This window comes from Mytilus trossulus, chromosome 3 (genome assembly GCF_036588685.1).
Source record: "Mytilus trossulus isolate FHL-02 chromosome 3, PNRI_Mtr1.1.1.hap1, whole genome shotgun sequence".
NCBI classification, from domain to species: domain Eukaryota; kingdom Metazoa; phylum Mollusca; class Bivalvia; order Mytilida; family Mytilidae; genus Mytilus; species Mytilus trossulus.
Window position 1 is genome coordinate 48,667,178 of NC_086375.1, and position 13,932 is coordinate 48,681,109.

Sequence of the window (13,932 nt, forward strand, 5' to 3'; positions counted from 1 at the left end):
GTAACTCGTCCCTTCATTTCGCCACACTTCATATCAATATACTTGAGCTCAACTTGAAGATATTCAGCAACTAAACAAAGACATTGTGGTTGAATATCGCATTCACTGAAATGCAGATATATTTTCACCTTGATATTTAAGATAGAATAAGTTTGAAATGAAATCTGTTCCGGAATTGAAACGTGTTTTCTCCGTTCTTTAGCGACTTTTTAGTTTACTGGCTTCCGGTTGAATTTTTTTAGGGAAAAATCTAATAGTTAACCACCACAGTGAGGTAACCCGCACAGTGAGGTTTTAAGACACGCCTCTTTTCATAAATTAACGCCCCAAAAACGGATCTTTTATTTAAAGGTACAAAAAGCGTTGTATTTTCCGGGATTGTAAGACTTATTTTATTTTACTAAAAGAAAGTGGGAAAATGTAAACAATATTTTTTTGGCTGTCATTACAGGAGCTTAATCGTCAATAATAATGGACAAATTGACTGTTGATTATACAAAAACTTGTAAGTAGGGATGTTCCAAAGGGATGAAAGTGCCAGACAGCTATTAGCAGTGGCGAATCCAGCCATTAAAAAAAAAGGGGGGGGGGGTCCAAACCCAGGACAAAGATGGGGGTCCACCTATGAGTCCCCATTCAAATGCATTGATCGTCCAAAAAAGAGGGTTTCAACCCCCTAACCCTCAACTGGATTTGCCACTGATACACCACAATATAAACCATTTGTAAACACTCATAGTTTGTAGGAACTAAGAACAGTATGTCAATATATATGTTAATTCCTGGTAGAAACAAGCAATTTGAACCAATTGCTAGATAAGGTAATGCATGCTGCTTCTGTAGGGTCTCAGGTCCATTTCGCACCCTACACGTTTGCACCTGACATGTTTACACTCTAGGTCCGTTTGCACCCAATTTGAATTCCAGTTGAATATTTGGGAAATTAGATTGTAGTTTTAAATACACCTTATTGTCAATCCCCCCTGATCCATCCCCTTGTACTTTTGTCATGTACAACAATCACTTTTCCATTGTGGTGTCAGATATTTTGTTTTATGACGTCAAAATTTATCGGGAACCTGTGTGATATTCAGTAATGGTGGACAAATAGCGATAAGGTGTATTGCTTCATGTAAATACTGCATGTATTTAGCTTGGTATGAGTAACACATTGAAGATTTAAATGACAAACACGAAATATAATTGTTTTTAACAGATTACTTAATTTGCCCCTTTGATGACAACAAAAAAATGATAACAATACACTTACCAAACATGATTAAAATTTATTCAAAACATTTAAATTAAATTAAATTATTTAAACATGACTGACCAAAGATTTATCAGCACAAAAAAAACTTCTCACTTTTATTTGAAGCATCGAAAACAAAATATTTATAGCAATTAACTTGCAAAAACTTGATTACAAAGTTATTAGACAAAAAAATCAATATAAAAAGGGTGCGAACAAGAAGGGTGGGAAAGTACAAGGTGGAGAATGTGAATGGGCGCTAACATGTTTTTGTAGAGGCATGCAATACCACTCTTCAGACACACTGCCCATAACAACAGGGCTCTTCTCCACCTTGTACAATAAAGTGGTCCACCATTCCATCTTAATCTCCACACCCAAGGAATATGTTGAAGCCATTGTCACATTGGCATTAATTTAACGAGTCTTTAAAGTTCTATGATTCACTACGTAATTCATCATTTATATTAACAGGAACTTGACCAGAATGTTAATACTGTGATGCTGCCAAATAAATAAGTATCTGTTTATTAACTCCATGGTGAAAGATAAATACCCCCACAAGCGTGTTATTATGTTCTTCACAAACTGAGTCTGTATTTTTTTTTTCTTTTAGAACTCAGTAGGGTTATTTCTCGTTTGATTTCCTATCTTTATATTTTTCTCAGGAACAAGAGAAAATCCACTGGAATATGATCATGATAACTACCTAGGGCTGGTTTTGATAAATGTTGATTTTACTGTTATATATAGGAGGTCATATTTCTATGACAACTATCCATGACAGATCTTGATAAATAATGAATAAATTATGTATTTTTGTTGTTTACAGAAACGACCATCATCATTTATCTTTTCCAACATTATTGCTGGATTACACTACATATTTCTGTAAAAAAAAATGAAGACAATGAAAAATTGTATTGGCAGTTTTGTTCCTGTGATACAATGTTGTCCATCCATTTTGTTTTGGAAAAAAAAAACAGATGCAGATAAAGCAGATTAGCCTAAGTACATGTACTTTAAACATGATAAAAGCTGTAATTGTGAGGTAATTATAAATTAAAAAATAACCTTGATATGATTTGAATCATTTTTTTCAGTATAAATATCAGTTTGTCAACTTTTATATATTTGTGTCAAATTAAACACAAAGCTACGGTAAGCAATGAAATATTCAAATATCATAGCTCAACTACTATGTACTGATACAAAAGCTGAAATGAGTTTAAACAGTGTTACCATGTACATTGTACTTTCCTTGTTAAGTAGCAAGTAAATGTAGTCTTACTCTTACATTGAGTGTTAATGAGGAAACTCAATTAAAAATTGTACCTTTGATAAAAGTTGTATGCCATCAGCAGTTAAACTTAAGCTGAATGTTCTTCGTAACATCATTTGTATTTTAAAGTCAATCAGTAAAAAATCCATTCTTATTAACAATGTTTTGTATCTTCTTATGTTGTTTGATTTAGATGGAGGATGGAAGAAAGCAAACAGAAGCAATAAATACAAGTACCGGTAATTATAAAATTACACATTTAGGATTGACTTATTGCGATTACATGTTTTCATATGTAGTATTTTTCACATGATTTACATTAAAGTTATGTATAAAAAAGGGAATTTGCATCAATTATTGTTTATTTATAAGAGGAAAAATATGGTGTCCAATGCTGCAACAATTAATTTAAAGTTATACTAACTAGTGCTGACAATTAACGAACCTCCTCGTTAACCAAAAAAAAAAAGGTTTTAATATAAAAAGAAAAATTGGTATGATTGCAAATGAGACAACTCTCCATGTGAGATCACAAGTGGTTGGTGTCAGCAACTTTATTACTTACCATACATGATACAAATCTAACAAACTATAAAGAGTCACAAAATGACATAGATAAAACAATTTAAACAAGAAAATAAAAAGGCTTATTGTTACTAAGTTTACTTGCTCATAAGAATAAGCCATCATACTAAGAGAAGAAGTGTATGGTCATGCATGTATTCATGTAGTAAATGTTAAGATAGGTAAACTAAGTTTGTTCTTTGTTATAGACTGTATATGTAATATATATACTTAATATTTACTAATATTTTTGCACACTTATGAATAGATTAATGTATGAAGTGCTCCTTTTATAAAAATCCAGGAAAAGAAAACCATGAGCAAGCTTCAAAAGATAAAGTTGATGATAATAAATCCGGTAAGTAGATCATTTATTAAAATGCACCTATGGTTGTAAAAGCCTTGACCTTTTACACAAGATTAGCTCACCTGGCTAACAATTGGTTGTACTAGTATAATAGATCAAAGTACTTAGTAACCACAAAGATGAGGTTTTATATAATATGATCTTTTTATTGGTCATACTAGTATAATAGATCAAGGTAACCACCAGGATGATGTTTTATATAATAAGAGTTTTTTATTGGTCTTACTAGTATAATAGATCAAGGTAACCACCAGGATGATGTTTTATATAATAAGAGTTTTGTATTGGTCTTACTAGTGTAATAGATCAAGGTATCCACCAGGATGAGGTTTTATATAATATTATCTTTTTATTGGTCATACTAGTATAATAGACCAAGGTAACCACCAAGATGAGGTTTTATATACTATGAGCTTTTTATTGGATGAACTTAGTATAATAAATCAAGGTAACCACCAGGATGAGGTTTATATAATATCAGCTTTTAATTGGTTGTACATAGTATAATAAATCAAGGTAACCACCAGGATGAGGTTTATATAATAAGAACTTTTTATTGGTCATACTAGAGTAGTATAATAGATCAAGGTAACCACCAGGATGAGGTTTTATATACTATCATCTTTTTATTGGTCATACTAGTATAATAGATCAAGGTAACCACCAGGATGAGGTTTTATATACTATGAGCTTTTTATTGGTCATACTAGTATAATAGATCAAGGTAACCACCAGGATGAGGTTTTATATAATAAGAGCTTTTTATTGGTCATACTAGTATAATAGATGAAGGTAACCACCAGGATGAGGTTTTATATAATATGAGCTTTTTATTGGTCATACTAGTATAATAGATCAAGGTTACCACCAGGATGAGGTTTTATATACTATGAGCTTTTTATTGGTCATACTAGTATAATAGATTAAGGTAACCACCAGGATGAGGTTTTATATACTATGAGCTTTTTATTGGTCTAACTAGTATAATGGATCAAGGTAACCACCAGGATGATGTTTTATATAATAAGAGCTTTTTATTGGTCTAACTAGTATAATGGATCAAGGTAACCACCAGGATGAGGTTTTATATACTATGAGCTTTTTATTGGTCATACTAGTATAATAGATGAAGGTAACCACCAGGATGAGGTTTTATATAATATGAGCTTTTTATTGGTCATACTAGTATAATAGATCAAGGTAACCACCAAGATGATGTTTTATATACTATGAGCTTTTTATTGGATGAACTTAGTATAATAAATCAAGGTAACCACCAGGATGAGGTTTATATAATATCAGCTTTTAATTGGTTGTACATAGTATAATAAATCAAGGTAACCACCAGGATGAGGTTTATATAATAAGAACTTTTTATTGGTCATACTAGTATAATAGATCAAGGTAACCACCAGGATGAGGTTTTATATACTATCATCTTTTTATTGGTCATACTAGTATAATAGATCAAGGTAACCACCAGGATGAGGTTTTATATACTATGAGCTTTTTATTGGTCATACTAGTATAATAGATCAAGGTAACCACCAGGATGAGGTTTTATATAATAAAAGCTTTTTATTGGTCATACTAGTATAATAGATGAATGTAACCACCAGCATGAGGTTTTATATAATATGAGCTTTTTATTGGTCATACTAGTATAATAGATCAAGGTAACCACCAGGATGAGGTTTTATATACTATGAGCTTTTTATTGGTCATACTAGTATAATAGATCAAGGTAATCACCAGGATGAGGTTTTATATACTATGAGCTTTTTATTGGTCTAACTAGTATAATGGATCAAGGTAACCACCAGGATGATGTTTTATATAATAAGAGCTTTTTATTGTCGAGCCTTCGACTTTAGTCGAAAAAGCGAGACTAAGCGATCCTACTTTCCGTCAGCGTCGTCGTCGGCGGCGTCCACATTTATTCACTCTGTGGTTAAAGTTTTTGAAATTTTGATAACTTTCTTAAACTATACTGGATTTCTACCAAACTTGGACAGAAGCTTGTTTATGATCATAAGATAGTATCCAGAAGTAAATTTTGTAAAAATAAAATTCCATTTTTTCCGTATTTTACTAATAAATGGACTTAGTTTTTCTGCGGGGAAACATTACATTCACTCTGTGGTTAAAGTTTTTAGAATTTTAATAACTTTCTTAAACTATCCTTGGTTTGAACCAAATTTTGACAGAAGCTTGTTTATGATCATAAGATAGTATCCAGAAGTAAATTTTGTAAAAAAATAAATCCATTTTTTCTGTATTTTACTTTTAAATGGACTTAGTTTTTCTGAGTGGAAACATTACATTCACTCTGGTTAAAGTTTTTAAAATTTTAATAACTTTCTAAAACTATCCTGGGTTTGTACCAGACTTGGACAGAAGCTTATTTATGATCATAAGATAGTATCCAGAAGAAAATTTTGTAAAAAGATAACTCCATTTTTTCTGTATTTTACTTTTAAATGGACTTATATTTTCTTCCAGTTAAAATTACATACAGTCCGCAGTTAAAGTTTTCAAAACATTAATAAGATTCATTAACTATCCTAGATTTTTACCAAACTTGGACAGAAGCTTCTTACAATCAAAAGATAGTATCAAGAGGAATGTTTTTATTGATTTTTTTCATCATTTTTTGTTGAGCCTGCGATTTACAGCAAAAGTAGGCGAGACACTGGGTTCCGCGGAACCCTTACAATCGTTTGGTCTAACTAGTATTATGGATCAAGGTAACCACCAGGATGAGGTTTTATATACTATGAGCTTTTTATTGGTCATACTAGTATAATAGATGAAGGTAACCACCAGGATGAGGTTTTATATAATATGAGCTTTTTATTGGTCATACTAGTATTATAGATCAAGGTAACCACCAGGATGAGGTTTTATATACTATGAGCTTTTTATTGGATGAACTTAGTATAATAAATCAAGGTAACCACCAGGATGAGGTTTATATAATATCAGCTTTTAATTGGTTGTACATAGTATAATAAATCAAGGTAACCACCAGGATGAGGTTTATATAATAAGAACTTTTTATTGGTCATACTAGTATAATAGATCAAGGTAACCACCAGGATGAGGTTTTATATACTATCATCTTTTTATTGGTCATACTAGTATAATAGATCAAGGTAACCACCAGGATGAGGTTTTATATACTATGAGCTTTTTATTGGTCATACTAGTATAATAGATCAAGGTAACCACCAGGATGAGGTTTTATATAATAAAAGCTTTTTATTGGTCATACTAGTATAATAGATGAAGGTAACCACCAGCATGAGGTTTTATATAATATGAGCTTTTTATTGGTCATACTAGTATAATAGATCAAGGTAACCACCAGGATGAGGTTTTATATACTATGAGCTTTTTATTGGTCATACTAGTATAATAGATCAAGGTAACCACCAGGATGAGGTTTTATATACTATGAGCTTTTTATTGGTCTAACTAGTATAATGGATCAAGGTAACCTCCAGGATGATGTTTTATATAATAAGAGCTTTTTATTGGTCAAACTAGTATAATGGATCAAGGTAACCACCAGGATGAGGTTTTATATACTATGAGCTTTTTATTGGTTGTACTAAGTTCAATAGATCAAGGTAACCACCAGAATGAGGTTTTATATAATAAGAGCTTTTTATTGGATGAACTTAGTATAATGGATCAAGGTAACCACCAGAATGAGGTTTTATATAATAAGAGCTTTTTATTGGTCATACTAGTATAATAGATGAAGGTAACCACCAGGATGAGGTTTTATATAATAAGAGCTTTTTATTGGTCATACTAGTATAATAGATGAAGGTAACCACCAGGATGAGGTTTTATATACTATGAGCTTTTTATTGGTTGTACTAAGTTCAATAGATCAAGGTAACCACCAGGATGAGGTTTTATATAATAAGAGCTTTTTATTGGTCATACTAGTATAATAGATCAAGGTAACCACCAGGATGAGGTTTATATAATAAGAGCTTTTTATTGGCCTTACTAGTATAATAGATCAAGGGAACCACCAGGATGAGGTTTATATATAATAAGAGCTTTTTATTGGATGAACTTAGTACAATAGATCAAGGTAACCACCAGGATGATGTTTTATATAATAAGAGCTTTATATTAGTTGTATTTAGTATAATAGATCAAGGGAACCACCAGGATGAGGTTTTATATATTAAGAGCTGTTTATTGGTTGTACTAAGTGTAATAGATCAAGGTAACCACCAGGATGGTGTTTATTATAATAAGAGCTTTTTATTGGTTGTACTTAGTATAATAGATTAAAGTAACCACCAGGATGAGGTTTTATATCATTTGATTTTTTTATTGGTTGCACTAAGTGTACTAGTTCATGGTTACTACCAGGATGAGGTTTTATATGATAAGAGCTTTTTATTGGATGTACTAAGTATAATAAATCAAGTTATACACCACACCATGGTCCTAGACTACAAAAGTAAAAAAAAATGCTACCAATTTGAAAACAAGACTATGTATTACTTTATTTCTCATTTTTGTTATCTTTTTCAGAATAGCTGATGATAATCTTTACTTTTTCCATGCTGGAAGGAGCTTGGTGTGTTTTTGGAGGAATTTGGTGAATTATGTTCTACTACAGAAGAGCATGTAGTAAATATATTGGAGAGGAAACATCCAAAGTAGTAGATCTGTGTTGGCTACACTTCTGACAATTTTATATGTTTCCAATATTTGGATCATTTTATTTTTAACTACAATGGATCAATGTGTCCATTTAAGGGGTTGCAATATTTATGTCTAATCAATGTAAAATGTTTGCAATGTCATTGGAAATCAGAGTTTTTTGGGTTTTTTTTGTATTTGAGATTAATCAGAAGTACAATTGATTTGCAGATTTTAATTAACATCTACAGTTAAATCTTTTACAGATTAATCTTTCTTTCCAAATGCCAGTGGTTTTCTTTGTAGTTTTTATATTGGTGTCAAATTAAATAATTTAATGAATAGGTAAAAATTGCTAGTATTTCAATTATGACAAAAATAGATAGTCAACTTTAAAAAGTTCTGTTACTTTTTCAAAACATTATATATTGATCCAACTAAATGTCAAGTTATTTGGTAATGTGTTGTATCATGGTCAATTTTAACTTTTTCATCAGTAGGGGAAAAACTGCAATTTCCATGTCAGAAAAAAGTATGACAATAAACTTTAAAGATTTCTGTAACTTTTTCAAATAAACTTGCATATTCTTAAAACTCTACAGTTTACTTTATTACATATTATTCTTACTAAATGCTAGGTTATATAATAGTTTGTTATATTCGTGTCAACTGTAAAGATTTAATTGAGAGGTAAAAAAATGGAAATTTTTCATGTCAGAAAAGTTATGATATGAACTTTAAAAATGTCTGTAACTTTTTGAAATAAACTAGCATATTCTTAAAACTCTACAATTTACTTAATTACATATCAATCTTACTAAATGCTAGGTTACATGGTCGTTTGTTGTTTTGGTGTCAACTGTAAAGATTTAATTTAGAGGTAAAAAAAATTGAAATTTCATGTTGGAAAAAGTTGTGACAGTCAACTTTAAAATTTCTGTAACTTTTCAAATAAACTTGCATATTCTTAAAACTCTACAGTTCACTGAATTACCTATTATTCTTACTAAATGCCAGGTTATATGGTTGTTTGTTATATTGGTGTCAACTAAAAAATGGAAATTTTTCATGTCGGAAAAAATTATGATAGTCAACTAAAAAATTTCTGTAACTTTTTCAAATAAACTTGCATATTCTTAAAAATCTACAGTTTACCTAATTACATATTATTCTTACTAAATGCTAAGTTATATTGTTGTTTGTTGTATTGGTGTCAACTGTAAAGATTTAATTGAGAGGTAATAAAAATGGAAATTTTTCATGTTCGAAAAAGTTATGATAGTCAACTTTAAAAATTTCTGTATGGAAATATTTTATGATGTACATGTCAGTCTCACAGGGTTTATTTGACTTTAACCTCATTTAAAGCACTTAATTGCTCTGCGTTTAGTTTCTGTGTATTGGTCTGGTTTTTGGTAAAACTATAAGCAATAGGTCAACTTTATTTGTTGTATGGAAGGATTTTGAGCTGTATATGTCTGTCTAGCAGGTATCGTCTGACCTTGACCTTATTTTGGTGGTTCATTGGTCAATGTTAAGTTTTCATAGCTATTTTTGTTTCTTAGATACTATAGGCAAAAGGTTTATTTAGTACATGGATTGATTGTAAGGTGTACATGACTGCCTGGCATGGTTCATCTGACCTTGACCTTGAACTCATTTTCATTCTTTGATCATTGATTAAGTTAAGTTTAAGTGCAACTTTGAAATTTTTATATGACACACTTTAAACACCAATACAATTTGATAAGTAAAGCAGGCCGGCCATTTCAATGAGTGCACTCTTGTTACTCATAGCAAGAAAACAAGTTCAGTGATACCATGTTTTCTTCTAGATTTCTAAAAGTACATTATAAAAGATATCTTCTAGCAATTTTGAGAGACAAAAATCTATACAATAGATTTCTTTCCCTCCACAAATATGTGTTTTCCTGAATGCAAAGTATAAGGTTCTATCTGAGTATATTTTTAGTTCTGATCTACATTAAACTATTTCCCACAGTTATTGAATTATCGTAGGAACTCATAGATATGTTGACATAGAAAGCTGACTATTTTTTTTTTTATTATTCAATTAGCCTGGTTGAAAAAATCCTGCCACATTTCCACTATAATAATTATTTAATGTTCAGTCATTCATAACTGTCTGGTAATGAGATGACAACAATAAATTGGCATATAAATTTCAAATATAAAAACATAAGGCACATCATGATTAACTTTGGTATAAATTTGACCACAACTTTAACTGTCACAAGAGTGCATTGCTGAAATGTCTCACATTTTTAAATTTCTCGCCTTCCTTACTAACCATTGATATTATGTTGATAGTCCTAAATATAAAGCTTTACTACAACTGGGACAACATCCCTAATGCACCTTGAAATGAGGAACTCAAAAGTCACGTGTAAATAAAAATTCTCTGTGTAGTGATATTTGACATTTTTCTATGATAAACAAGTGACTGAGCTTAACCGTTTGAGTTAATTTAGAAAGTAGGGGAACACAGAATAAATGTGTAAAATCTATGGTCTTTAAATGTGTTTAAAGTATTACATTTTCAAAGAACTTATTGTGTTTAAAATGGGATTATTTACCATGAGGAGCCGCATCACAAAAGGATACTCGGGGTTTGCTAATTTACAGAAAAAGTAATCTCACTTCGTACCCCGAAAATTTAACCACATATGTCAAAATGTCTCAGCTTCGAAACGAGCTATCACACATATCCAAGGTAACGATATGGACTGAGCAACAGAAGAAAACGTTACCATCACCGCCTATGGAGAAACTAATGTGCATCTGTAGCCAACTATGACATAAACTTAACATGATCCAAGAAAATGAGGTCAAGGTCAGATGAATCATGCTAAACAACAAGGTAAATCATACGATTATTCCATACACCAAATATAGTTCAAACATTGCTTACAGTATCTTATACATAATAACCATGCAATTTACATTGCCTAATGAACCATGGAAGAGGGTTTGGATGGGGTTAAATGATTAGAGAATAATGCCCTTAAAAATGAAGATTAGAGAATAATGGGCCAAAAAAATAAAGATTAGAGAAATGCGTTGTCTAAAAATATAATGAATATTGAATGATTAATAAAAGAAAACGCTAAAAATTTACTGTTAACAGAATTTTCCCTTCTTGAAATTTAAAGAAAATTATCAAAATTATCATTGTAAAAATATGATAAAAGTGAAAACAAACTTGGTAAACCTTTTTTGGTTTCGTGATAACAGACTATAGGATTCAGCCAATGTGAACTGGTTTCCGATACTTCTACTCGGACTTTTAATTCAGTGGCGGATAAAGAGAGGGGCGTAGAGGGCGTACGCCCTCCCCCCCCCCCCCTTTCCTCGGACTTTTGTTTTTTTAATGATTAATCAGACTAGACTTCGTGAACATGGTGAACTTTGCCATTTCCCGTGTACTACTATTTAATTTTTATACGACAATTCTTGACGTATAAAGATATTTTTCGCCGGAATTTACTGATTATCAAAGTCATGTGATTCGATATGGTGGAGTGGACCTGCTGTGCGTCGAATAAAACGTCTCTCAGTCATTTTGAAATTCAAATTACAGTAACACATTGCGTAGGCTGAGGGTGAAAAAAAGGTTCCACAGCAATAGTATCTAACTACGGAAACATGTTTAACCCCAAACGCCCCAGCCTATTTTAAAATAATCATAGCTGAATAATGATCCCCAGTCAGTATAAGCTCTATATAGATTTAAAGTCGTAAAAAAGAACCATTTGATTTGAGGAGACAGTCTTATTTTATTTTATTAGATATTTGAGAGAGAAAAAAAAACTCTGATTTTTGCCTTTTAAACAAAAATTCTAGACGCAAAACAAAAATCTTGTCCACTTTTTGGCTATTAGAAATGAAAATTCCAAACAGAATTAATTAGCATTAAATGAACATGATGAATAAAAGAGGGTATTTTTTTTTGTGGCAGGTGTTTTCATGTCTGACCGGAATGTCTGTTTCGCCGAAATGATATATAATATATGGAATACTTTTTTCAAGACCAGACTGCAACCTGCCTGCTGGGTGTGGCCTTTATGTCTCCATTTGTCGAACGGCATTCATAAATTCGTTGTCATTTCAGACTCATTCTTAGCCTTTGATTGATTTGGAACCCTTTACTTCCCTTAATGTTGTTGGGTGAAACATATCAACCAAACATTTGGATAAAAATTGCTTGTTTGTCTTTTTTAACTCGTGTCGGTCGTATTTCAAATTCAATCGAATAGCCCAGCGTATATCTTGTTAACAACAAGAACTCTGTGAGGTTATTCTTACTTAACTTACAACAAACGTGCGAGAATTTTCCATGCCTATGTTTTACTGACAAATCACACATTAAATGTATCAGTACATAGCTCTTGGATCCAAACTATCATTAAATGATAGAAATGAATAGGGAGATACAGCATCTAAAATGTCAAACCCTTACACCTTACCAGCAACTACAAAATGTGCCTGCCCCACGCCAGGAACCGTTTAAAAAGTGCATATTTCACTTATGTTATGTTTTGAGTCCTAAAAAGGGGAAAACAAAAAAAATCCGCTCGGCTATCTTTACAAACTACGGCCCCTCTTTCAAGAACCCTGAATTCGCCTCTGTTTATAGCTGACTATGCGGTTGGCTTTTGCTCATTGTTGAATGCCGTACAGTGACCTATAGTTGTTAATTTCTGTGTCATTTGGTCTCTTTGAAGAGTTGTCTCATTGGCAATTATACCACATCTTCTTATATGTAGTCAACGAGACTGGAAAGAACTGATGAGAACTTGGACTTGTTACTTCAAAGAACTAGCACTTTAATCACGCAGAACAATACACATCAACACGTCATTGTTGAGAAACAACTGAAAGCCTTGCTGTTGTTTGGAAATCACCGTTCTCATTCATTTAAAAGAATGTTTTTTCAGTTTTTTTTAAAGATTAAAGAAAACTGCGGAAAAAATAGAGAATAATGCGTAAAAATTACTTTTAAAGAATAGACTTATTTTTTGAAGATTAGAGAAAAAAGGGGTGAAAATTAAATGTTTACAGAATAACAGGCCCCCCCATTCAGACCCTCATGGAAATGAGGTCAAGGACATATGAAATCTGCCAGACAGACATGTACACCTTACTGTCATTCCAGTCATTGAATATAGTACAGTTGACTTAATGCCTATATAATCTAGGAAATAAACATCACTATGGAAACCTGAACCAAGTCAGGAATATGACAGTTCTTATCTATTCGGTTTTGATGCGTTTTGTTTTTTGATTTTGCCATGTGATTATGGACTTTCCGTATTGATTTTCCTCTGAGTTCAGTATTTTTGTGATTTTACTTTAATTGCTTATGGATTGATTGATAGGTGTTGAATACCACTTTCAGCACTATTGTGCTATTTCATGGCAGGCTGTTTTTATTGATGTAGGAAACATGAGTCCCCGTAGAGAACCACTGACCTTTGGTAGGAAAACTGACAATCCTTGTCCATTGTGATTGAAGAGGGACGAAAGATACCAAAGGGACAGTCAAACTCATAAATCTAAAACAAACTGACAACGCCATGGCTAAAAATGAAAAAGACAAACAGAAAAACAATAGTACACATGACACAACATAGAAAACTAAAGAATAAACAACACGAACCCCACCAAAAACAAGGGGTGATCTCAGGTCCTCCGGAAGAGTAAGCAGAACCTGCTCCACATGTTGCACCCGTCGTGTTGCTTATGTGATTACAAATCCGGTAAATAGTCTAA

The 13,932-nt window shown here is 31.8% G+C and overlaps 1 protein-coding gene and 1 long non-coding RNA gene across 5 annotated transcripts in view; both read left to right on the forward strand.

Annotated features, from left to right (window-relative positions):
• LOC134711711 (uncharacterized) overlaps nucleotides 1-13,932 on the forward strand; it is a 41,979-nt gene that overhangs the window by 2,401 nt on the left and 25,646 nt on the right. The window lies entirely within an intron of this gene.
• LOC134711709 (uncharacterized) lies at nucleotides 364-9,425 on the forward strand. Of its 3 annotated transcripts, none has more exons than XR_010106224.1 (5): nucleotides 364-505; nucleotides 2,085-2,303; nucleotides 2,728-2,773; nucleotides 3,367-3,456; nucleotides 8,029-9,421. It is a non-coding gene; the product is annotated as an uncharacterized LOC134711709 (long non-coding RNA). The 3 variants fall into 3 exon arrangements; XR_010106223.1 differs by having other exon boundaries at nucleotides 3,403-3,456; XR_010106222.1 differs by having other exon boundaries at nucleotides 2,728-3,456; nucleotides 8,029-9,425.